Here is a 27,201-nt window from a genome sequence, read left to right as displayed (position 1 = left end):
GGCTACAATCTACCAGGCTACAGTCTACATTATAGACTGCCAGTACGCTCACTTTTATTATTTTATTTTTTCTATCTGCGTGACTTTAATGAAAGAACCAAATAATATAATATTTTTGCTCTTGTTGCAACGTTTAGGTTCACAGCTTTTTTGATTGATCAATCATTTGTGATCTCATTAGTTTAATTGATGTCAAGTAATTTACATATCTTTTGGTGAATTAAGCTTATTAAGAGGTTTGATTAAACTTTTGCGATACTTGAGAGCAGCTATTTTGTATAAACTTGCCATGAAATAATTTAAGACATTCACACAATTTTAGTTAATATATACATATGAAATATAAATTAGCATGATCGTTTGCAATGAAGTATTTGTAATTGCATCTTTTTGGCATGGAACATTGATTCTTTGCCACGGCTAACATCAGTGGCGAGTCTTATCTGAATTATTCCTCGACCCCAACCTGCCCCCACCCTTTTAATGAACCCAAACTGACCAGTGTGGTGAAGTATGGTCAAGCAATGCCCATGACCAACACAGCATTGGGAGGACTTCACTCACCAGTGGATTGATCAAAGTATGTGAAATGTCTTATTTCGATTAAATTTTATTTTATTATTTCGGGTACATTTAATTATTTTATTTTTATTCTATGATTTTAATTATTATTATTTTATTATTTCCCTTCTACGTGACTTTACCGAAAGAACCAAGAAAAATGTATTTTTGTTATCTCAAATTATATACTATAAACATTTAAGTATTTGTCAATATACTTAAATGTTTATGGAACTTGGAACAACTCGCCTTTCTTCAGCCTTGTTGGTACTTGTGTTTTTCTGTTTGCTTATAACTGGAGACACAATTAGTGCAGAGATTACAAAAGCATTTTTCTAGTTTGCAGTGTTCCTATCTTGAAGTGAACTACCAACCCTCGTGTACGTAACCACCACGTACTGTGTATGTTTGTGTATACATGCACATACACTCGTCTCATTTACACCCACACCACTCATCTGCTTTATGAAATACAAAGAGCAAATTCATTGTATTCAGGGTGTTTCTTTGAGAGCCTCGTAAAAATGCCCTTTCTCTCTGGCTTGAGATGTTTTATTCGGAGTCGCCGTGAACAACTCCCCACAAGCGATGGCCTTTTCCTTTTTGGTCGTTTCATTGGCGACCCTTGAATTTTTTTTTTCCCCCCGTTTACACAAAAATTCAATAAGTGTACGTGTGCGGTCCCGTCCTCCGCTCACCGCAGTGTGAACCTTACTGCTGCCACATTCGTTACCAAGAGTGGCGCAGCGTGCGGGCAATGAGTTGGGGGGCTCCGGCGCGGGGTGCGCTGCTGTGCAGGGAGCCGCGTGTGCCGTAGTGCCACCCACGAGAGAAAAATATGTAAACGATCGTGAAAAACTTCGTCATCGTCATCACTGACTACGCGTGCCGTTTACCTCTGCCATTTATGGCTCTGTACGGAATACCGTACCAGTTTGGCACAGGAAGGGGCAGTTTACGGCAGTTATTATTCTGTGATGATGATTATTATTATTATTCAAAACTTGGCCGCGACACGTTCACCCGCTTTGGTGAACACGTTCTCTCTTTGTCCACACGGTTCACCACCCACTTTTCATGGTTCATGCTTGCTGCCGCCTGCGTCGTGCATAATGTGATGAGGTCTCAGGTTGCCTTCGACCCTGTGAACCCTACAATTGGGGTGACATTACACAACATTAGGTCACCCAGCCAGCACCATAATATAATACAAAAATAAACATAGCTTAATATCAAAGTCAACTGAAATATGTATTCGGTAGAACACGTGCTTCCAAATCACAGTTTTGTTTGTTTGTAACTCTCCCGGGGAGCATTGTGTTAACATACTTTACGAATGGTCTTGTTTCATGTAAAAAAGGAACTGATAATAGTGATTTTATAGAATTAATATTTTTTTCTGTAAAAATGTTTTCCCCAATTGATTTTTTAAAAATGATTGTATGGTAATCCAGAGTAATTGGTTGTCAAAACATAATTAAACCATTCTTAGTGTTTTTTCTGACTTCATATTATGTCTGTAATGAAACGACTGATAACTGCTTAACACGACACTTGTTTTTCCTGCTTCACGTAACCCTACTTGATGGCCAGTGTAATTTATTCCACGTCTGATATAATTTCTAGTATATATTTTTTTATTTATGTATCATTTAAATGCTTTGCAGCACATTGTATAGGAGTAAAACATAGAATTTTCTTGTTTCAATGTTGAAGAATGTTCACGTTTATTTGTAGGGCATAACTCATTGTATTTTCTCTGTTCTCGAATGTGTATTTTTTCTAACAGTTGCATCAAATATATGTTGTTGATCGGAATTTTTTATCTCAGCAGGAAGGGCCCAATACGCTGTGAGGCTGTCTTTCATGAGCATCCTGTGATGGTACAGATGTTCCATGGTACAGATCATATTACAATCATCGTTACATAGGTCACAATCCAAACAGTATCGTTTCTTGCTTTACATGTATGTATCTATGTTGAACTTCTTTCGCAACGTACTTAGCCAGCTCTGCTAGTTGGCTACGTATGTACATGTTCGAGGAAGAGGGAACCAGATGAAAATGTAATTTATTTATTTTTGATATAGCTAATAAAAAATAATGAGCAAAAAAATGGGGACATTTTTGTATTTAAAAAACAAAATACAGTCAGTAACGTTGAACTGTAAAGTGTGATCCACACAGCCTCGGGCTCCTGCTTCTCTGCGGATTATTTATTATGGCTACATCTACGAAGGAACTAGAGCTTCATTGCTCACCACGAGACGGGCTCAATTATAATGTAGTAAACGTGTCTCATTAATCCTTAACGCAGTTTTACTTATCCCACATGTGTGCCACGGTAAAATTGTCTGCTCGGCTTTGCCTCACAGAGGTCAATGCAGATGAGTGTTGTGTAGGATGAAAATATCCAGTTCTTACAAAAAGCACGTGTTTTACGCAGTTAAATGTCCATCTCACGTTCGGTGTTATTTTTGGTATTTGTCCTGGTGGCAAGGGTTAACGTGGAGCGTGTGTAATGGTTTGGAGGTTACGAAGTCTCGCCCACGTTGGGGGGAATTGACCCGATCCTATCAGACTCAAAACTTTCGTGACTTTACCGAAAGACCCAAGAATATAACCCATCCTATAACTCGATAAAATGAGGACCACCTAGTGGAAAGTAGAAAGTGGTTGCTGTGTGGGCAAAGTGGTACTTGCCATGGGAATGCTGGAATGTATACACTGCTGGCTGAGGGGCTACCATCAGAGGTGAGTGGAGCTCCGGTGCTTGTCAAGATACTTTGTATTTCATATGTAAGATGTGAGGAAATATTAATATTTTAATCTTATTGGGTCATGTGTTTGTAAACGTATTACGTACGACGCATCATCACACAAATTTGAAAACATTGATTTTTGCACACGACTAGATGCGTGTAGTGTGAGCTTAAAAGTTAATGTACACCACTACGATAAAATAAATATGTGGAAGAACAATTCTGTAAATCAACAACTCTTATAATTGGTGAAGTAAAGGTGGCCGGACGGTTCAGGGCTGAGAGCAAAGAGGCGGTACTGCTGAGAAATGGGGTTGAATTCTGAGTAGCTACCCACGGTGGAATTGGCCAAACCTCCCAATGCAGAATGCTCTTGAACAAGAGTTGACACTAAATGAGGCTTTGCTCGATGAACAAAGGGCATTGCTGTTATGCCACGACTTAGTGACTGGACTGAGACCATCAAATGAACTACACTTGAGTCTGGTTTAAGAACAGATGGCTTTTTGGATTAGAACACAGGTCTCAGTGGTGCTGGCTCAGAGTGTTGTGACATCAGCATTGTCCCATGAGCCAGCCACCCACTTTTGTTATGAGGGCAGAGTGGACACTCCGAGCTGTCCAGAGCTCTTGGCACAAGGCTGTTTTTCGGTCCCAGCCTGGCACATTTGTTCTACCCCACTGTGCATAGATACCATACAAAGTAGCTTTTCTGTATCCATGTTTTATTTTCGTACACGCATTGCAAAATGCAATGATTGACAAACTATTTTTTATTCAAAATATGCCAGAGAGTGATAAAGTTATGCTTCCCATTACGCAGTTTTGTAGAAAGCACTATTCTTCCAAAGGCGGGCTCTTTGCCGTCACGTGACGTGTTAATATAATTTACCAGTTGGTCAGTGCATTTCCTTTTAGAGAAATGCATTGTTAATCAGTCATCATTACGTGCATATGGCCCTCCACATGAAAGGCTGTCCTCCTTCTCGGCACCATTACTTCTGGGTCTCATGGAGAGCCTTTGAAATAATAAGTCTCTCTCCTTTCAGCCAATTCGGAATTCATGGACCAGACATTTTCTCAAGCATTCTAAGGATTAAAGTATTCAGACTCACATTGTATATATCATCGCATTACTCTTCTTTTAAATGTTAAGGTTTAGTGCATGCACACTTTTAATATACTTTGCTTGAAAGATTTTGGCTATCTACTGCAGGGGTGCCCATACTTTGTTTTTGTATCAAGGACCGACTTGATCGACATGCTGATGGGCATGGGCCACATAGATAGAATACATAAAGATATCAAAATAAGAGATGTATTCATAAGGGCTGTGGGAGATTTTCGAGTAACACAGGATAAGGATGTGTTCAGAAGAGAGAGCTCGGAAATGCGAGATGGAATAGAGATGTATTAATGAGAGATAGGAGATATGAGAGATAGCGTAGACAGCTGTATGCATAAGAGAGCTATGAAAGAGATAGGGGATGAGAGGTAAAGTAGGGGTGTATTCACAGGAAAGCTATGAGATAGGAGATATGAGAGAGAGAGAGAGAAGAAAGGTGTTGAATTTGTAAGCGAGGATGAAAGAGAGCTAGGATAAAGTTGTAATCAGGCCAGAGGGGTGTAGTGAGATACAGAGTATGAGCACAACACTCACAGCCAAAGTATTCACTCCGTGGGCCCGCACCCCCACCAACCACGACTCTCCAACGAACCCCAACTCCTCCCACATCACTTCCCTCCAGAGCCCCTTATGGAGACCAATAACATTCCCTTAATTATATCGCACCATCGTGCAATTAATTATTTTTCATCACAATAAACTATTTCACACATTTCTGTGCATGTGTGATTAATAATTTCACACGTTTGTGTGAAACACGTTTGTGTGAAATTATTAATCATACATTTTCATGGCAGTGCAGCAGCAGCAGCAGGCCACCTTTGATGGTGCCTTCCATCGGTGCCTGCTGCCAAATCCAATGAGCTTCCGGGTTGGTTTGGCCCATGGGCCACAGTTTAGACAGCCCTGGCCTATAGTATATCTGTAGCATATGTGCATGTTTATGTGTATGGCACTAATTAGTCCTTCTGTGGGCTTCATTCATCTCTCTCTCTCTCTCATGCTGATGAATGTCTAATGACGATCTAGAAGACACATATTGGCTGAAAGATTGAGCAGTATTTGTCTACGAGTAAACTATGCCATTTATGATTCATAATTGATTTTGGAGTTAGGCCACGTAGTGATCCAATTACACCACCAGACAGCCAAACAATGTAATTATCACGTGTACGAGTGTTTAATGCGCCTATTATTATCGTTTCAGCTCACTGATAAAGTTGAGGAACAGTTCTCACAACCGAAGTTAGCAATTGGATACGACGTTTCATATGTAGCTATGCCAAATCTCATCTCTACGTGTCAATTTAGCCATGCCATTTATTTAGCATTTACTTATTCTGCACGTATACATCAAGTTCAAGAGGTCATCATTGCCACTAGCTTTGATGTCACTTGAACCTTGGGATTGCTTCCTGCCTTTTGCTAGATCTGCAGCTTTTACAGAGCTGACACGTGAAAATAAATAATTTAAAATGCCAGCACTTGCAGTAGTGATATTCACGTTTAAATGTTAGTGCAATTTTCATAAAGCTGTCTTTATTTTTAAGAAGGCTATCTTTGTCAGCATAATGTTCACTCTTCTTAATGTTTACTCTTTCCAGCTTAATGTTTACTCTTTCCAGCTTCAACAATAATTAGTGGAGCATCCCAAAAATTTGAAAAGCAAAATGTTTAGTCTCAGAACTGTTTATAAAAATGAAATTTAAACATTGCATTGTTAAGCGGCTGTATTCGAAACAGTGTCAATCAACAAATAATAAAATTATAACTGGACTCTCAGGAATCCTGCCTCACATCATGGCTCTATCATGCTGCTGAAACAAAAACCAAACTGACTGTGGTATTGGGACTGATCATTCAGGACCTTGGTAATTAATCACCAAGGATCTGTGGGTTGTTGTTTAACAAATAAGACACGATATCGGGGGTGTTCCATTTTTTACATTGATTTATATTTCAATAACAATACGTTGCCTGCAACATGTCAACTCCTTGCGGCTTTATTTTAACAGCTTGGGCTTCGTCCAAGACACCTGGGAACAGTTTACAAAATGAGTGCGCAGTAGCTTGAGCCAGAGGTCGCTGGTTCCATCTCCTGGCATGGCAGATAAACCAACGGTTCACGTTTCTAAAATCATCCTCCTGCCTCTGTGCACCTCGCAGAATAAATGGGTTACACTACAGTCAGTCGATAGGTCACATGTGGTGGCGTAAATTGTGGGTACTCGAATCCCTTTTGCGACATTTTGCACGGTTGGAAGAAGATGCAAAAATACCCCCGAGAGAATCTCCGTTAGAGCTCCCTCCAAGTGGAAGTCCTCCGAATAGCAGTGAGATGAGCAAGCAATGTCAGGACTGCACCTTTACCTAACAACGTGATGTTGTGCTTAGTGGTCTTGATTCTTGGTAGAGAGGGTAATTCTGTGAACTGCTAAGCCTGTGGATGTCTGATCGAGAGACCAGATACTGCCATGGGAATGGGGAACATCCACCACTGACTCAGGGCCACGAATGAAGATGAGCACTGCTCAACACACACTTCAGCAGAGAGACATTTTTTGTACAAACCGAAGGGTGACGCTGGAGAGATGGTTTCAGTTCGTATTCCAACGTGACACTACTTTACATTTTATTGGGTTTGATATGTAGGAATGGCAACAATCATCGTATACAGACAGTTTTGCATACAGACTAAACTTTGAAAGCCGCTCAGAGGCACGGATGCCAGCTCAAAGTTAAATACAAATGTATATTTTAATGTATGGGTTTCTTTATTCTTACATAAGTAGAGAATGGTAGCAAATTGTATTTTGTACAAATCAACCCTCAGTTTATATTCTTTGGGTCTTTCGTTAAAGTCACGTAGATAGGTTCAAATTAATGAAAATAAAATAAAAAACTACAACGTTTCGATCACAACACAAGCGATCGTCATCCTCCTGATGAGGAGAATGACGATCGAAACGTCGTAGTTTTATTGAATTTAATTTTTATTCATTTGAGCCAATCTACGTGACTTTACCGCAAGACCCAAATAATATTAATTCCTGCAGTCACGAAAGCTTTAAGTCAAGATTTAACCCTCAGCTTAATTACAGATATGGGACCAGGACTTGGTATGTAAACCGAGAATAAATATCCTTGTATAGAGAGTGCAATAATGAACGTTCTCTTGCTTCATTTACGCCGTTGTGACTGAAAGAAAGATATTTTAGTTTCTGTCTTCTGTGCTAACTGCAGTTCGTGCAGAAATGTAAATTTACTTGAAATAATGTAACACGGCAAATATATTTAAATTGCATGAAGAAACCTTCATATACAATAATCAGACATTATTAAGGCCATCCGTGTGTCAATATCTTTTACTTCAGTCAGTTTAAGTGGCATGTTCGCATATTTTTTTGGTGAGTGAGTTAGTCACGCAATAGTCACAAATGCGCAAATACTACAACAACAACATCCGCCATTCGCCACTAAGTGGCGGTGACGTCACCACAACGCTTGTGCCAGGCCATGTGCACCTTGAGGCCACGTGAAGTGTCGAACGCCTGCTGGCAGGAGGTCACGGGGCAGACCCAGGTGCCACGGATCGACTGACTGAGATGACTGAGATGACTAGCTGATGCACCACCTGTGTCCCCTACTGTGCCAACTTGCTGTGCTTTAGCCACCCGGCGCTCCGCTCTTTGTTGTGAGCGTCGCTCCTCCGCCCTCCGTTGTTGTTGGAGGGCAACTGCCTCCAACTGCCCAGTAGCGTCCTTCACGAGCCTCCTCCACAGAAGCCGATCTTGACACCACTGGTACCAGTCATCGGCAAGTCCACTCAGCTCCACGTCCTCCTGTACCACATCACTCCATCTGTTTTCTATCCCGTGCCGCGACCATTTAGCCCCCTCGATCCGGCCGAACAAAAGCTGTTTAGGCATGCGGTGGCTGGGCATACGGGCGACATGACCCAGCCAACGCAGCCTTGCCTGCCGGAGGAGCTCACCAGATCTTTCAAGGATTTGTGAGCTCCTCACACAATCCAGCCTGGTTAAACCCAGGATGGCACGTAGGCAGGCCAGCCTAAATGTTTCTAACCGGCGAAGATGCTCCATTAGGGGGGTCCACGTTTCGCAAGGGTAGAGAAGGAAGGGAATGACCGTGGCCGAGAAGACCTGAAGCTTCGTGCAGAGCGACAAACCAGGTAGCTTCCACACAGCGTTACGCAACCGATGAAAATATATTGCCGCTCGACTGATTCGGAGTGAGACCTCTGCTGTTAAACTGGAGCCGGTCATGAGCACACTGCCCATGTATGGGTAACTCTCCACTCTCTCCACAACTGCCCTTTCACCGATTGGGAGTTGTGGGGGTGGAGTTCCCGATGGTACAAAATACCCAGGCAGGTGCTTAATTTTGGTGGGGCTGATGGTAAGGCCCCACCTCTTAGTGGCACGCTCCAGTTTCAGCAGCAGCGTCTCCAACTCCTCCTCTGAAGTGCACACACTTTATAACCTGCACACACAACAAACTGTGCCAGGAATGCATGACTGCTGCTTCAGACACTGGTTTAAAACTACTCCAATTAGTTTTTTCGTTTTAAACTATAAGCTACTTCATTTAGCAGGTAAAGGTAATCATATGTAGGGAGTTATAGTAGCAGCCAATTAATCTAAATAGCTTTGTTCAAAGAAATATAAAGAGTTACATAAAAAACCTTTCTTTCTTTCAAAATCCACAGCCGCGCACTCTTGATCTGACAATGCCGTTTCGTCTTTGCAAGAGAGAGAGGGAGAGTGGTTGTGCATTGAAATGAGCAGAATGACATTGAACACCCCGGGAGAGGACTGGCACGAGCACCTCCCCCGTGTTTGGTGTTACGTCCTCCCTTTGTGGGAGCATTTTCACGCGTTGAGGTTTACTTTCGCGGCAATTGTTTGGGGTTCTGCAGGCAAATGCCGAGACTAAGTGGGCCATTGAGCCAAGTGTAAAGTTCGGCGAACGGGCTCATTTGTTGCTCAGTGCCCTAATTTGAATTTCGAGAACATATTGCAGAGTGTTCGGCCCATTTTGGTTGTTACACTTTGAAAGTTCCCAATAGGATGTGCTTCAACCACGCGCGTTCCTCACAATTATATTTGTGGATCGTCACTTGTGTGTGTGTGTGCGTGCGACGCACGCCTGCAGGCCTCCGAGGCGGCTGGCGAAGTGTTGAGTGCTGTCCCCGTGTGTGTGTCGTGGGTTCTCTCCAGCCACAGTGAATTCTCAATGAGGCATTGGCCAAAAACCTCAAGTGGTACCTGACAAAAGTCTGAGACTCAGCGAGGCTTTCATGGATAAAAAAAATACGTATTTATTTATCATCATAGAATTAAGCGCTCCTGGACGAATGAATATCCTAAAGCAGAAGATTCGTGCTGGATACAGCAGTCACATTTGCAAATGTGATTTGTAACTTTGATTCCTATCTGTGTATCAATCGTTCAATGTTAATGTGTCATTTTATTGAGGGACTTTGTTTTATCTTGGTGTGGTCTGGGACTCTTTTGTTGTTGTTCTTGCTGCCTTGCTCAAGCTCGATAAATCTCACTTAGATAATGTATTTGTTCATATTTAGTGACTTCCTTACATTTTTCTCTATTTTGCACTCCTGACGTGTTTTTGTATTGCTGGTTGTTGTAAATTGCCGACCCGACCAGACGGGACATCTGTATAAAAAAAAAGCTTAATAGCTCATCGGATTCCTCCAGTCTAAATCAAGATTATGATTCTTAAGGGCCATCATTTTACCAACGTAACTCCTTATTTTCGGAATACACAAGACAAAAATAAACTTCTCGAGATACTGACCTAAGTTGTGTGCCTTGTGCTCTGCAATCATTTAAAGCTTCGTTGATGAGAACAATATTGAAGTCGTGGTGAGACCCACTACAGCACTCTTATGATCAAGTGTATGAGGAAATCGTAGATTCACAATCCACAAATGGATTTTCACCGTACTCTACCAGGCTCGTCAATGTGGGTTTGTGAAGGTGATGAGGGAGGAATCAATTCTGATCTCACTTTACACTGATGTTCACCTTAGCCAGGAATCTTACTCGGATCGCTGGCTTCAAAGCACAGCCCGCTACTATAGCAATCACTACCTTGACTGTGTTGTCAATGTAGACACATCACTGAAGTACTATGATGGAGTTCCTGACCTGATTTTAAAGGATTTTGTTTTCCTCATTAAAGCTCTAAGCTCACGGGTCAGACAGCACAATACAACCTATAGCTGTATATCCAACAGATAAGAGCTATAGCATTTGTACTTTCATTTTCATCTTTCCTTAAACCAAAAAAATGTCTGATGAACATCATTATCATTGGAGCACGCAAAAATATTGCATGTGATATTCTGATTGTTCATTTATTCGGGAGCTATGGAGATTACCCTTGGGTAGTGCTGTATGTCAGGAATCGCATACTTAGCTTCAGTCTTAGTTTAATTTTATTTCAATCGACTTCTGTAAATGTAACCTCAATGAACGGACAGCGTTTATGCCAAATCGAGAATATTCTGATAAATATCGGTGATCTGGGACACGGTCTGCCCTCTTCTCACTTTGAGCAGGTGCTATGTCATTTCAAGAGTGCATTTAATGTTGTCCCTCTTCTCCCGAGTGTGAGGGCTTGAGGGAGATGGACCAGGCTGAAAATGCATTTTGCTTCAGCGAGCATGATAAATGACGCTGGTGAATGCGCACCAGTTTTAGATTAATCCGTATTCATGTTATACCGGGTGGGGCGGGGATTAGTGGTGCGGTGGTTATCGCGCTGCGCTTTGAACCCCGTAACCCGAGTTGGATTCCTGACCACGGCTAACTTTGGTTGCGAGTGATATCTGAATCGGTTCTTGGCCCCCCACTTTTCCAACTTGCAGTGACTAGTAGTTTGGTGAAATATGGTGACTCAACCCCCATGACTGACATGGTGTGGTGGGGGGGGGGACGTCATCCAGCAGTGAATTGACAAAGGGATACAAAAATATTTGTTTATTTTTTTATGATAAATATGTCACAATGTTGCCCATCCCAGGTTCTGCCACAAGATGAAAATGGCCTCATTTAATTAATATATATTCAAGAAGCCAACAACAATCGTCTTGACTAAATGGCCCCAAATGCATTGGCTTTGTGCCACCTTGTCGGTGAGGAAGACATCGGCACACCATGTCTAGGAATTTGATTCAAGGGAACCATTTGCCCAGGACATGAATTTGGCTCCTTAAACGTTTCACATTTACACTCTAAAACGATCTGGCCAGGTGGTGCTGTGGTAACGAATCCATCTCGCAATCAGACGGTTTTGAGTTAAAATCCCTTATGGAGGTCATTGCAGGCACGATAAATCCTTGGTGGTGGATAGAACGAATATTACTGTCTGCCAAGTTTACTGTGATTGTCCTATGACAGCGTTCTTCATGACACAAATGTGAAAACACCCCCCCCCCCCCCCCATCATCATCATCATCGTGTCGATGTCAAACCCCAATGGTTTCAAATGTGTGGCGGTCCTCACACTGATGATGTCTTATCGGTGAAAGTGGCCCCCTTCTGAAAATTAGAACACTGTCCTATGGTGATGCAGGCCTCATCATATGAATGTGGAATTTCCACTACTCGCTCAGTGCCACCAATAGAGATAAGAAACTCTTTGAGCGCAGAAAAAAGAATGTAACCAGCATTTAATTGGCGGGTGAAACGCTCAGGTCTATAACAGCATACCGCCATCTTGGGTTGTCATGATGCAGAAGCATTGCCAGCGATAAGTTCTTTATGTACAGTGTGTATGTGTGTATATAAATATTCATGTATGAATGAACACGGTATATATTTTTGAAATGCTTTTCTCAGTGAAGTATTGCCTTCCAACACATACATTAGGGTCCACCCACATCCGTAATGCATCCAACTCACACTCCCTTATACAGAATGTTATTTCTTTTAAGGCTTCACATGAATCATTCATTACCTGGATACATGATTTAGCTCCCAATGAAGTGAAATGTTTGAGGAATGCGCTTGCTATTTCATTCATTCAAGTAGCTCTGCTTTAAGCATTTGTCAATGTTATTTCCGCAGGTGTTTTTGCTGATTTCCAATTGTTGATATTTAAATGCCAGCAATCTCTTGGTCTGTTTACAAATTATTAGTACAATACCCGATGATTTGTGCTTCATGTGTTTTTTTACTTTAATTGTAATTGTACTATGATGAGTCGAAAATAATCAACAAGAGCTAACTTGCGATACCGTGAATTTATTTCATAACATTGAGTTATTTCCGTGCAATATTTTTGTATTTGTCATGTGACTCAGTTGTTTGTGACCTTATTTCTATTTGCTTGATTGCTGTACTCTGCCTGTTTTGCTTCTGTCAATTTGGTGTCCCAGGTCACTCTTGCAATTGAAACTTTTATCCTGATCACTTGAGTCCTGACCTGGTTTAACAAAATCAACTTTAACTTGAACGCACGTGCTCCTCGTGCCACCATTCAGCGATGACAGCCGTAAAAATTCCCCCTCGCCTCGCTCCCCCCTCAGCCACAACCATGTTCAAAATAAAATTCAATATAATTTTTTACCACGCCGAAGAACCCTTCCTGAATTGCGACACTTTTTTGGGAAGGCTTTCGTTGTGGGATGTCCTATCGGAGCTTTCTAAATGGCATCAGGTAGCTCAGGACACACAGCTTCGGTGCACATTCACAAAACAACAGGTTTTGGTGGACTGTATTGGTGGAGTGTATTGGTGGAGTGTATTGGTGGAGTGTATTGGTGGAGTGTATTGGTGCAGTGTCTTTTAAAAGTTGCGTAGCCCACGCGTGTGCACGATTTTTCTTCCTCGTTGTAAGGAGTAATTGAACGGGAGCAATAATGACATTTGCACATTTGTACAGTTTACAAAATGTGTATGCTAATGGAGCATCACATTAATACCTTGCATTCCTCTTCATAATTGACTGCACGCAACAGTGACCTGCTTGCAGAATCAGACCTGAACTTTGACCACTCTTGCTAGTAGTTGCGCAATGCATGATCACATCACTGTGCAAATGTCCATAACAGCTATATTATGTTTGCTTTTTAATTACAAGCAATGCTCTCCCCAGCAATAGAAGCACAGTCTCGACCAAGTGCTTTCCGCTGTTGTGCATCAAAGCACCAAACCACAGGGAACGACTGTAAACGTGCACAACTTGTTCTTACAGAAGTGCACGTCCTCTCTCTCAGCTTGTGTGTGTTGGTTTTATAATCGTGTTCCTTTGTGTATGATTTAGTTGTCTATTTTCACTCGTATGTCTTGCCTTTTATTGTTACTGGCAACATCTGCCTCGCCTCTTCCTGGTGGCACATTGTGGTGCCATTTCTGCTGCGCGCCTCAGCGTTTAAAAATCCGATCGTTTTTGTTACAATTGAGCTGTATCTTTTTTTGTTTGTTAATTAGAAAAAAATAACTTTTTTCACCTGTGGCACACCAGGAGAAGGGGAAAAGGGCAGCAGACAGGGGTGGCAAGGTGAGTGGGATGGGAAGGGATGCAGGGATGGAAGACCCCAAGACACACAGGGAGGAGGGCACGGCTCAAAGATGAACAGCAGGAAGAAATGAAGAAGGAAGGAACGCCTGGTAGGAAAGGGAGGAAGGGGAGAAGGAATGAATGGGCCAAAGATGTTCGGGATGGGAGGGGAGGGAAGAGCAGGAGAGAGAGGGAAGCAGCGATCCGAAGTTAGCTGCACGATGTCTGTCTGTACAAGTGACGCCATCACATCTATCCCTCTATTTAAGGAATGAAACAGGATGATATCTCCACAAATCTGGCTGTCGCCTGATGATGCTAGTTGTATTTACTGGTGAAACGTCGTACTCAGATTGTAAATGTTGTGGATTTACTCTCCAACACACCGGTGTGCTGTACTAGTAACGAATTAGCATATTCTGTTTACGTGACAAACCTTACTCATTGGCTGTGTCGAGTGGTGGCGGGTTTAACGATGCATTTATATTTACGTGATCTAACACAAACAAACCTGCATTATGGATGTGTATTTACGTTTAACTTTTTCGCACCGTACGTAACCGACAGTGCTAATCAGAGGTGCGATGGAGCAGCGTCCGCATGGGGTGGCTATGCGTAAGTGACGTGATTTATGGGGGGCTTGAGCTGTTTTACATACATTTATGTAAATGAAGAGCAATATGCTATAAACATAAAAATAATAATCAGTCAAGCAGTGGCTTCTTATCTATTCACAACCTAAAAGGGTGCTGTTGCATTCACACACAATCTCAAAGGGGAGCCATTAGATTTCCATTCCGGCCTTGGCACAACAAGTGGAGATTTACAATGGAATAAATCTCAATGGCTGGACATTGCTCAATGAGGAATCCGATTGAGGCATTATCAACAATTAATTTCATTTGTTTGCCCTACGCGGTTTTGCTCCACGCTGTCGAAATAACGTGCGCCGACGCTCCGAAATCACCATGTGTTGGAAGTTCTCGCAAAGCCATTACGCCTCGATTACAAAGCGTCTGATGCTCAGCTGACAATCGGCAAGTTCCGAGTTCGACTCCCAGCCAGCGGTAGACTTGGCAAATCCGTATCTCCAGGCGCAGTCGACTGCATTCCACTCTGTCGAAGTAAACGATGTTAGTCCTATAGAGGCTCTGCTCCCAACGCAGGAATCGATGTTTACTGTGTAATATTATAATATGTATTGCAATGGGGTGATAGACAATGGTCAAGACAAGTGGCGGAGTGCGTCTGAGAGGACACCCACGGAGGAGGTGGAGCGATGAAATCGGTTCAAGAGCAGGGCGATAGGCGGTGAGAGGTGGTGATGGCTTCATCCAGCAGTGGATTAGCTCTGACTGATGATAGTTACGTGAGATGACTTTTAATTGGCTTATTCGTTTTTTTTTTCGTATGGCTAAAGGTGACGTCAGCAACGTTCCATGTGGATACCGATCATGGATACCGATGTTATTTAGCCATTCGGTAACTTTCTGTTGAGGCTTTGTTTATTGTCATAAGTTAATTAAGACCTCAAGGGTGATCATTTTTAAATCAGTTGCTCACGGCTTGTCTGTGTTTCAGCTGCAGGTACAGTGAGGGAAAAAAAGTATTTGATCCCCTGCTGATTTTGTATGTTTGCCCACTGACAAAGAATGATCAGTCTATAATTTTAATGGTAGGTTTATTTGAACAGTGAGAGACAGAATAACAACAAAAAAATCCAGAAAAACGCATGTCAAAAATGTTATAAATTGATTTGCATTTTAATGAGGGAAATAAGTATTTGACCCCTCTGCAAAACATGACTTAGTACTTGGTGGCAAAACCCTTGTTGGCAATTACAGAGGTCAGACGTTTCTTGTAGTTGGCCACCAGGTTTGCACACATCTCAGGAGGGATTTTGTCCCACTCCTCTTTGCAGATCTTCTCCAAGTCATTAAGGTTTCGAGGCTGACGTTTGGCAACTCGAACCTTCAGCTCCCTCCACAGATTTTCTACGGGATTCAGGTCTGGAGACTGGCTAGGCCACTCCAGGACCTTAATGTGCTTCTTCTTGAGCCACTCCTTTGTTGCCTTGGCCATGTGTTTTGGGTCATTGTCATGCTGCAATACCCATCCACGACCCATTTGCAATGCCCTGGCTGAGGGAAGGAGGTTCTCACCCAAGATTTGACGGTACATGGCCCCGTCCATCGTCCCTTTGATGCGGTGAAGTTGTCCTGTCCCCTTAGCAGAAAAACACCCCCAAAGCATAATGTTTCCACCTCCATGTTTGACGGTGGGGATGGTGTTCTTGGGGTCATAGGCAGCATTCCTCCTCCTCCAAACACGGCGAGTTGAGTTGATGCCAAAGAGCTCCATTTTGGTCTCATCTGACCACAACACTTTCACCCAGTTGTCCTCTGAATCATTCAGATGTTCATTGGCAAACTTCAGACGGGCATGTATATGTGCTTTCTTGAGCAGGGGGACCTTGCGGACGCTGCAGGATTTCAGTCCTTCACGGCGTAGTGTGTTACCAATTGTTTTCTTTGTGACTATGGTCCCAGCTGCCTTGAGATCATTGACAAGATCCTCCCGTGTAGTTCTGGGCTGATTCCTCACCGTTCTCATGATCATTGCAACTCCACGAGGTGAGATCTTGCATGGAGCCCCAGGCCGAGGGAGATTGACAGTTCTTTCGTGTTTCTTCCATTTGCGAATAATCGCACCAACTGTTGTCACCTTCTCACCAAGCTGCTTGGCAATGGTCTTGTAGCCCATTCCAGCCTTGTGTAGGTCTACAGTCTTGTCCCTGACATCCTTGGAGAGCTCTTTGGTCTTGGCCATGGTGGAGAGTTTGGAATCTGATTGATTGATTGATTCTGTGGACAGGTGTCTTTTATACAGGTAACAAGCTGAGATTAGGAGCACTCCCTTTAAGAGTGTGCTTCTAATCTCAGCTCGCTACCTGTATAAAAAACAAGTGGGAGCCAGAAATCTTTCTGATTGAGAGGGGGTCAAATTCTTATTTCCCTCATTAAAATGCAAATCAATTTATAACATTTTTGACATGCGTTTTTTCTGGATTTTGTTGTTGTTATTCTGTCTCTCACTGTTCAAATAAACCTACCATGAAAATTATAGACTGATCATTTCTTTGTCAGTGGGTAAACGTACAAAATCAGAAGGAGATCATATACTTTTTTCCCTCACTGTATCATTATATGTAACTAGTTCACACAAGAGAAGAACAATGGGACGGAATCTCTGGCGATTAATGTGATGTCTTTCCTGTCTTTCATCAATTTATACCAGACTGGGTTGATGTGGCAGAAAATGTGGGGAGATTTATTTAGCACGTTGATGCTGTCTGTGCCGCCTCCCCCCCCCCCCCAGCGTGGGGCATTCTGGAGCAATGACAGATGGCTCGTGATGCCGAGACGCCAAATTCGTCTGCAGAAATGAAGGATTCTCCAGTGACTGTTCACTTGGTTAATCAGCTGGTTGCATGGGACATGCACGCACACAATCAGAATCTAACCAGAGACAATGATTCGATTCCTTGTTGCTGTGGCTTGTGAGCAGGTGGTGTGGTGTGCATTGTAAATACCTGCCCGGGCATGATGGCAATGGTCTTCTTCTTTCGTATGGCTGCTGCTGTAGATGCAGAGCCACAAATACAATTTCACAGTCAGGTTTGTCAAGCCAGATAACTGCGTCAGGAGCAGCAGAGTGTGTCACTGTGATGATACCTCCTTCGTATTTGTGCATTGGGCATTGTGTCGTTATATGATGTATGGTCTGTTCTGGATGGTTAGTGCAGTGGATGCGATTTAGGGTGGCAATGGTGAAGGAATTCTGTAAAAAAAGAATGACGTCAATATTTTTCGGCAGAGTTTATCCAGAAATTCAAGGTTTGCTTTCAAATATAAGCCTGCACCACCTGACAGAGCCAATCAAATCAAGTTGTCATGTGGGGAAGGGTGACGATTGATTTGGTTTATCAGCGAAACCGTAATGTGGAAATGGCCAAGCAACATTTGACATACTCGTTTTGCTGATAAGCCAAATCAATTGGCGTATTTGCCCACGTGACAACTTGATTTGATTAGCTCTGTCAGGTGGTGGAGGGTTATAGTAAAATATTTACATTATACAGAACACAACCATATTACCAAAAAGAAAGAAATTGTGATTCGTAGCATTGGTCGTGAAAGCCTACATATAAAATAAAGTTTTTCAGAAACTAATTTCCCTTAATACTCAGAGGCGGGCCGTCAGGGCCAGCAAGGCCTTCTCTGCTGGCCTAGAGATTGTCAGAATCAGAAAATTATATTTTTATAATTTAATATATTTTAATTAATGCTATACGTATTTTACAAAGTTCGTTTCCATCAGTCAACGTCATTTCATTGCTGCTCATATAAATTCGAGTTTTTCTCCAATCAGTTTGTCCACTTGTGCTGTCTCCGCCCTCTGGGTGAAAAATCTACCCTGAGGCCTTCAGAATTTCGAGTGAATCCCCTCTGCTGTTGAAGCAAATGGGGACGATGTTGTTGATTGTCATTCTTTAACCAATCAGATTTCGAGTTTGCCATGTTGGGTGTCTACTTTGATACGCCGGAAACTTCTCTCTGGCATAGCCGCCTACATTAGCATTTTCGTGTGGCGTGATCGGAGGAGGGCCAGTTAGCTAACTTAAGTAAAACTTGCTAGCACGTAACGTAGCATCATCTAAAATTTATTTAAACTTTCTTTCGTGACGTTTAGATTTTTAGATGTAGTGCTTTAGATTTTTTGTTTAGATTTTTACTTAGCCCTGCTGTTTTGAACACAATGGCTGAAGGAGGAGAACAAATGGACTTGGTCGCGGATTTACTGGCAAAGCCTTTTTCGAGAAGGACCTTTCAAGAAAAGCTGGAAATTGTGAGGAAGGGTCGACCAACCCTGCAGCTAGCAGCCCTGTCCCAGCCAGGCAAAGGATTTGTGCGGAACACCTGCGAGTTGTGGAAGAGATCGATCGACAGACAGACTTTATCCTGGCGCCAGGCCTGTGACTAGCTATTTATTATTGTTGCTTTAGATTGTTGCTGCTGGTGTGAATGATATTCAGATCCAGTGGCCTGGCTGTGCCTTTGAGTGTGCGTGGTGGCATGTGCGTTTAGGTCCAGCAGCTTGGCTGGAATCTGTGGGGAAGCCTGTTGAATCCTGATTGTGTTATTTGTGTTTCACGGCATTTTTGCTTGCTTGGTGGTCGTATGAGTAAATGTGACTGGTTGTTGTCAGTTTGTTCTTGTTTCATTGGTAATGACATTGATTTGGGCTATGCGATGTCTATTTGTGATGCAGTATCCTGTCATACTGCGTAATAGTGGCACATCCTTGATGGTTTCAGTCACCATGTATTCATGTCTCTGCAATTAGTGTATTGTAACTCTCATAGGTGTTGAGCCTCGTGTTTAAATCACTTTATTCCACTCGATAAAGGTTACTGTCATTGTGAATATGGGGTGGTTACGTCGAATGACAACAGCCTATAGCCCTCGTGTCATGGTGAGGTTATTTGAAGGCGGTTTAATTGCGGGAGGATAGCACTGAAGGCCTCGGTGTAAAATACTCGGCCCGCCACTTTTACTACCTCTATGTCAATGCATCTGTTATAAAGAATGCTGCTGAGGTGTACAACAGACTTGATAACAGATTGGTGACAAGAACTCGAGTCATCATGAAAAGTGTCCCCTTGCGCTAGGGGTGGACATTCCACATTCCACATTTATATGGCAGACACCAGTCACAGATGTCCAGTTGGGGCAGGTCAGAAAGTTACAACAAACAATACAAAAACACGATCGGAGTGCAAAGTATAGGAAAGGTAACAAAATCGCTGATACAATGAATATAAACTATTTTTCTTTTACAAGGCAAAGCCGACCTGGGGCTGCTCGTCAAACGCAAAAAAATAACGGAGCAAAATTTATTTTAGAAAGTATAAATTAAAAGCACCAAACAATTGTTCATCCTCTCCACTAGCATCCCTGCGTAAGAGATGTGGTTGTAAGTTAATTGTTATCCGCAAGCATAAAAAAACATGTTCTTAGTGGTAATTTGAATGCAGTGATGGGGTCGATTGAGCCCTGAAATGCACAGACAGGCGGATTGCGCCTCGTTTATCCTGACAAAAATCATCCCACAATGCATTGTGACGGCAACATTTTATAATTTAACTTTTATTATAAGCACATTTCTTTAGTAATATGTTTTTCTTGTTTAAAGGGTCGTCTGGTACTCTTTAGTAACTGTTCGTTAAGTAACCATTAATATGCCTTTTCAAAAACTGCCCATCAAACAACATTTTTTTAATGTAATTCTAATCAGGTTCCATGGTGTTAAGTGTAGTCGCCAGCTCTTATGAACACTATCTCTCTGGCTTCTCTGTTCATGTGCTATGAAGAAACGCCCATGTCCAAATGTCAATAATGACATATATATTTGTTTTACTTCACGGTATTGTTAATTATGAATCGGCTAAATGTGTTTGCTAACTGTGCTTGCGCACCGCTGCCATCACAGCATCACCAAAACATGTAGTCTTTAATTTCTCCAACGTATCTCAGAGCACTCAACGCATCACGAATCGTATTCCTGCACTCATCGGTGGAGGAATTCCTTGACGAATGCCACCATTAATTAAGGACCATTAAGTCTTGGGATTCAAACAAACAGCACCTATCTCGTATATCCCCCTTATCTCCCTTCTCATCACAGCAGCCCCAAACAGTTGATTATGGCTGCTTAACATTTTTCTGTTTAATGCTAGATTATGTGAACAGTGTGCCTGGTGCACTCACAATGTGTAGCACCTCAGGTGATTTGGTAAACTGGCAAGTTTCACGACCGCTGCTTCCATCACGCCAACAGTTACTCCTCACGGTGGCCCAAGTGCCGTATCGTGCATGCAAGGTTGTTTTATTGTTCCTTTGGATATCCACGCACTAAGTTAAATCTCACCAGAGACTCAAGAGCCTGCTTTACTGGGCAATTTGAAGACTGGGACCGCGTGCGAAGGCATAATTGCCGGCTGCGGTACTGAAAGCGTATGTCAGGAAAAGTAACGTGGACATCGCACGCGTGGAGGAGCGAGCCATCGGCCGACCTCGGTGACGCCACATTCTCCGTCAGGCCGTGGGATGCGTCCAGGAGAAGCGCTTGCCTCCGAAGCTGACAAACGAGAGAGTTAAGGAAGGAAAGGGAAAGCGCCTTTACCAGTGGGCAGCTGACCCTTAAGCAGTCGTCCATAGAGTCATGATGTGTGTAAGGTACCGACCTTCTGGACAATGACGTATATATTGGAAGGAGTGCAGCAAGTCGTTTTTTTTTTACTTCTATCTCCATGTAGCTTGAATAGTTTGTCTATTCATGATTCAGGGGGCTTCTTTAAGCATTGCAGTTTTTTGCCACGTGCAACAATGCTAAAAAATGAAATAGCCAAACTTCTCAAGCAGGATTCTCCTGACTGTGCGCTCTTCATGAGCACTCCGTGTGCTCTGTGTGTGCTCTCCGTGTGCTCTTCATGTGCTCTGTGTGCTCTCCGTTTGCTCTGTGTATGCTCTCCGTGTGCTCTTCATGTGCAATCCGTGTGCTCCGTGTGTGCTCTCCGTGTACACTCCGTGTGCTCTGTGTGCTCTCCGTGTGCTCTTCATGTGCAATCCGTGTGCTCCGTGTGTGCTCTCCGTGTACACTCCGTGTGCTCTGTGTGCTCTCCGTGTGCTCTTCATGTGCACTTCGTGTGCTCTCCGTGTGCTCCGTGTGTGCACTCCGTCTGCACTCCGTGTGCTCTGTGTGCTCTCCGTTTGCTCTTCATGTGCACTCCGTGTGCTCTGCGTGTGCACTCCGTGTGCTCTGCGTGTGCACTCCGTGTGCTCTCCGTGTGCTCTGTGTGTGCTCTGTGTGTGCTCTCCGTGTTCTCTGTGTGTGCTCTCCGTGTGCTCTGTGTGTGCTCTGTGTGTGCACTCCGTGTTCTCTGTGTGTGCTCTCCGTGTGCTCACCGTGTGCTCTGCGTGTGCTCTGTGTGTGCACTCCGTGTGCTCTGCGTGTGCACTCCGTGTGCTCTGCGTGTGCACTCCGTGTGCTCTGTGTGTGCACTCCGTCTGCACTCCGTGTGCTCTGCGTGTGCTCTCCGTGTTCTCTGTGTGTGCTCTCCGTGTTCTCTGTGTGCTCTCCGTGTGCTCACCGTGTGCTCTGCGTGTGCTCTGTGTGTGCACTCCGTGTGCTCTACGTGTGCTCTCCGTGTGCTCTGCGTGTTCTCTGTGTGCTCTCCGTGTTCTCTGTGTGTGCTCTCCGTGTGCTCACCATGTGCACTGTGTGTGGGCTCCGCAGCGGGAGCATATCACCTCCAAAACGTTCAAACTCAATTGCCGTGCTAAAAAGATTCATAATAGCAACACAAGAATACACTCGTGAATTGTACTTAACAGGTTCGAGACGTAAGCAACTGTTTGAGCGAGCTCCGTGTTTCTGTGCAGGCAAAGAGTCGGCAAGGCTTTGAACCTCAACCTCTTTTTTTCCCGTCCCCTTTCATGTCTTCGAGGGGCTCTGGGTAATCCATCAAAGATGCCCCATCCTCAGAGTATCGCGTAACGTGAACCCACGACAATAGCTTAGCCTTTCTTCAAATTGTTTAATAAGCCCTAGACACAATAATCATCGCAAGGGATCTGCTCAGTCCACTGTTTTTTTGAGCGTGCTGCCTTTGCATTGTGGGAAGCATCCACCGACTCGGCGCTTAGCGGCCGGTTTTTCAGCAGGGTCATTGTTGTTTCGCAGGCCGCCTCAAATTGCATGCAAGCGAGTTGAACAATTAGCTGCTGTTGTGAAACTGCTTTCATCCATTAAACGATTCGTGATGTTTCGAGAACTGGAATTTGAGGTCCAATTTTCCATGAACGTTGCACTCCATCCCGCGCGCGTTTATCGACAGTGGGTACCGTGGGAGTCTCGATTGTTCCCTGGGCGCCAAGAGACCACGGCTTTTTTTTTTGACGGCCGCTTTTAATGGGTTCAAAAGATACGGTGACCGTTCTGATTTGCCGTCAACTTGGGGGGGGGAGGGGACCCTCTTAACCGTACCCCCATGCGTGGCCAAAGGTGTCCACCCCCGTCAGATGCAATTAAATGGAGCACATTAACGGATTCAAAAATGAAATTGGTAAATTGCATTCTGGGTGCAGCAATGTGATTTTATATTGCCTGCAGGGGGTAATTAAAATATTTTATGTATAAATATGTCGACTATGTATACAAGCACACACGAACAATGATACCCCATTTCAAACTCATTTATTTACGTTTTGTGTTTACTTTGTTGTCCTTCTCCCCACACGTCCGATTACCACGATTTGCGACGTACGGTGTGAAAGAAGTTCAACATAATACATACATTTAGCCTACACAGCCTGTCAGGGCGGATGCTTTTAGAAAACAAAAAAGCCTGCACAGCACACAAGAGCTGGAATGGTGGTTTTGACTCACCACACAAGGTGCTTTCTTGAGGCTGAGTCATCCTAGGGGAGGCCCACATCAATATTATTTTCACAATATCATCTGACCTTGACCATGGGCAGGGATCGAACCTGGGTTACCAACATCGTAGCACAGTAAACATGAACCGCTAAGTCATCGCTTCCCATATTTGCACACACTGGCACTCATTATCACGATCATAGCGGTAGCATTTTTAAGCCACTGTTGTAAGAAGGTTACCTTGTGCTTATGCGAATATCATACTCTAATCCATCTTGCTCCCACATGTGCACTTGTTTCATCACTCCATGTCTTGCCTGGTCACCACCCTGGTGGGTATTTGCTCTCTTGACTGCCATTCCATCACTGGCTTTGTCAATCACTCTCCATCTCTTCTTGTGCAGTGTACTGCCCAAGTCAGCTGGTGTGTTTTATATATGTCATGCTGCATTATAAACAGGCAACTCTCATTCGTGTTACTTCCCATAGCTCACAGAGGCAGCATGGAATTATTTGAGGGCTTTTCCTTTGTTTCTTTCCTCTAGAATGAGGACCATGGTATTCATGCGCACGTCTTTCCCTGTATAATATATTGTTCTACTGAGGAGCATTCATTTAATAGGCCATGCTTTGGTGATGATACCCAAAAAGGCTAAACAAGTTCAGGTATTGTCATCTGTGAGCGAACGCTACGGGGACACGTTGAACCTCTTTTTAGGCCCAAGTTCCTCTTCAGTGAGGTCCCATTCAGATCGACATGGCTCATGTAAGGGTGGCGTGGCCGGCACCATACCCAGACAGCCTTCTCACGAGTGGTGATTACTACCGTGACACTTGGTGTTCATTTCAGGCAGAGTGGGCGAAAGGGACGTTCAGGGGAGCTTCAGACACGACATGTCACTCTTGTGCATAACAGCCAGTTATATAACTGGAGAATGTGAACCCAACGCGACCATAACTGTGTTATAAACAGTATGCACACACAAAGACAAAGATTCCCCAGTATAGCCTAAACAGACTGTAGGGGCAAGTGCTGTTAGCAAGCACCTTGAAGGCCGGCACGGAGCACGAGGGGGTGGTTGGCCAGCACCACGCCCCAGCCGCCTTTGTCTCCCGAGTGGAAATGTTTTTACACATCGCACTAGGTTTTCAATTGAGGCTGAGTCGACCGAGGAGAAGCCCAGGACCAGTTCAGATAACCGTCACTGGTGTTAGCCATGAGCAGGAATCAAACTCGAGTCGCTGGGTTTGTAGTGTAGCCCGCTAACAGCGACACTGCCGCTACCCACCATAATAGTATTATAAACAGTACTAACACGCACACATGCACACACCACGGTATTAAGTGCTTTTTACTGCTGTCAATTTCAGAGCGATGAAGAGCAAACAAAATAAATGTGTTCCGAGGTTTGGCAGAACTGCCATTGTGTGTAGCCGCTCGTGTGTGTGTGCACGTGTTTAGGCTCGGCGGCGCAGCGGTTAGCGCACTGCACTACGGACCCGGTGACCTCAGTTTGATTCCCTCTCGCATCTAAAACCAGTGACGATTATCTGAACCGGTTCCGGGCCTCCCCTAGGTTGACTCAGCTTCAAATGAGTGTCTGGTGTCAACATCGCCACGAGGGAGACAAATGAGGCCGGGCGTGGTGCTGGCCACCCACCATCTCGTGCACCATTGCGGCCTTTATAGATGCTCAGTAACAGCACTTGCCAAAAAAGTCTGTTAAGGCTACACGGGGGACCTTTGTCTTTTGTTTAGGCTCACACAACGAAAGCCTCCCTCGTGTTAGTGTGGAGCTGGTCTGCCCTCCACACCACTGAGGTCTTTCACTAAAAATAATGCTTGTAATCTCATTCCATTCGTCGTCCCGTACTTCAGCAAGCGTCAAATGTTGTTTGCCATGTTATCAAAACTGCAGCTTGGATGGCAGGGCCTTGTGGACAAATCTCGAGTAAATCTCTGTACGCTTGATGTATGGCCACCTGTTACCCGTGAGCGAGTGTGTGGGTTTTTGTTGTGAATGTGCGTAGGGGGGGGGGGCTTGGGTGGGTGCTGCTGCTGGTGGTGGTGGTGGGGGCATTGTGGAGATGTGAAATTTAAAATGTTCACTCTGTGCGACCCGCATCTAATCGGAAGCAAGATCAAATGTGTGATTGAGTTGTGACTTTTTTTGCTTTACCCCTTTTATTTATTGCATTCCTTAAAATGGAAATTCACACAGTGAGTTCATATAAATAACAGAGCTGCTCGCGTATTGAAATATGACATGCATGCAATTCACATGTTTGCTCATATTCCATTTTGCAGGCTGTAATTGCGAGCGTGGTTTTTTTTTTTCCCCACGAGGCGCCTGTTTACGTAACAGAGGTTAGCTCTCAGCAGTGCAGTTATTTGAATAATGAATAGTTTTGCTTGCAACTCACATTCATTGCATTAACCTTGGCTCCCTTTGCAAAATATGGTTAGCACGAAAGGACGAGGGAAGAGTAGATGAGATTTCAAATGACCTCAAATAAACCGTTCCCTGTAAGGAAACCATACCTCCTGAAACACTGTTCTGTCAAGTGCTCCAAGTGAGCCTTTTTTTTCCCAAACCAACACTTAAGCGACCAGCACGAGTCATTCTCTATCCGCGGTACACATTTCAAGCAGAGTCAGCCTTGGTGAGTGTCGCTATGATGGAACCCTGAGACCAATTAAATATATTTTGAGATTACGGTTCCTTGGAGGCAGGCAGCCCAGGTCACGAAGCTGTTGTGTGTCACCTGCAAAGAAAGCTATCTTACTGCCTAAAGCGCTATCGCATCTCGGCTATTGTGAATTTGCAATAAAATGGCAGGCGAGGCTTGCCATATACTTTATATTTAATCCTATCCATCCTGTCCAATGCAATCATACCCTCTTTGTACCACCCGCGTATCCATCCTTGAGTTCCCGTATGCAGTCGTTCAATCATCCGCGTTTGCTTCATTCCTTTCGTTTGGTGCAGTGTCCTGCTTGGATTTATGGCCGAGGTACATCGTATCATTTGCATTGTGGTACTAGTGACGGCAAGGGGTCATTCCATTAAAGATACAAAAGATAGGCCGTGTTCAAGATGCATTATGCGAGAGTGACACAGAACTGAAATGGCAATGGTAAAAATGTGAATGATTGCAACCCAAGGGCATTGCTGTTGGTTGCCCCCAGTTCAACAAACATTATTTCTTGATTTAAAGCTTTCGTGACTGCAGGGATTAATATTCTTGGTTCTTTCGGTAAAGTCACGTAGAAGGGAAACAATAAAATGATAAAACAAATATAAAACATTATTATTTTATTGTTTCCCTTCTACGTAACTTTACCGAAAGAACCAAGAATATAAACGTTATTTCATTCACATATGCAATAAATCGCAACTGAAATCTTGGTAAAGGATGTTGGAATGTTTTTTTTTTGTTGTCAGTCAGAAAAATATTTGCCACGTTTGGTGACGTGTTTTTTTTTTTGTCCAGCGACAATTAACTTTTCAAGACGTAATTCGAACAAGCAACTGTAAATGATGCACACAAAATACTGCAACACGAGAGCTTACTTAAAAACGTTTTCAAATAATGAAGTTTTGTGACACCAGAAGGACTTGTGAATTGTGAGCCTCGACTTGCTCAGTGGTCATGATTTTTTCCCATTTTCACCCAAACCGTTCATCACATTAAATCGCT

General features: G+C 43.5%; 1 protein-coding gene across 5 annotated transcripts in view; it reads left to right on the top strand.

The window, feature by feature from the left end:
- The window catches only part of SLC38A12 (solute carrier family 38 member 12), a 307,038-nt gene that overhangs the window by 174,635 nt on the left and 105,202 nt on the right, over nucleotides 1-27,201 (top strand). The gene's annotated exons all lie outside the window — the stretch shown is intronic.

Source organism: Petromyzon marinus, chromosome 37 (assembly GCF_048934315.1).
Source record: "Petromyzon marinus isolate PM22_M1 ecotype Great Lakes invasive population chromosome 37, UKy_Petmar_22M1.pri1.0, whole genome shotgun sequence".
In the NCBI taxonomy this organism is placed as follows: Eukaryota; Metazoa; Chordata; class Hyperoartia; order Petromyzontiformes; family Petromyzontidae; genus Petromyzon; species Petromyzon marinus.
Note: the sequence above shows the minus strand (reverse complement) of the source record. Positions and strands in the feature narration are given on the sequence as shown.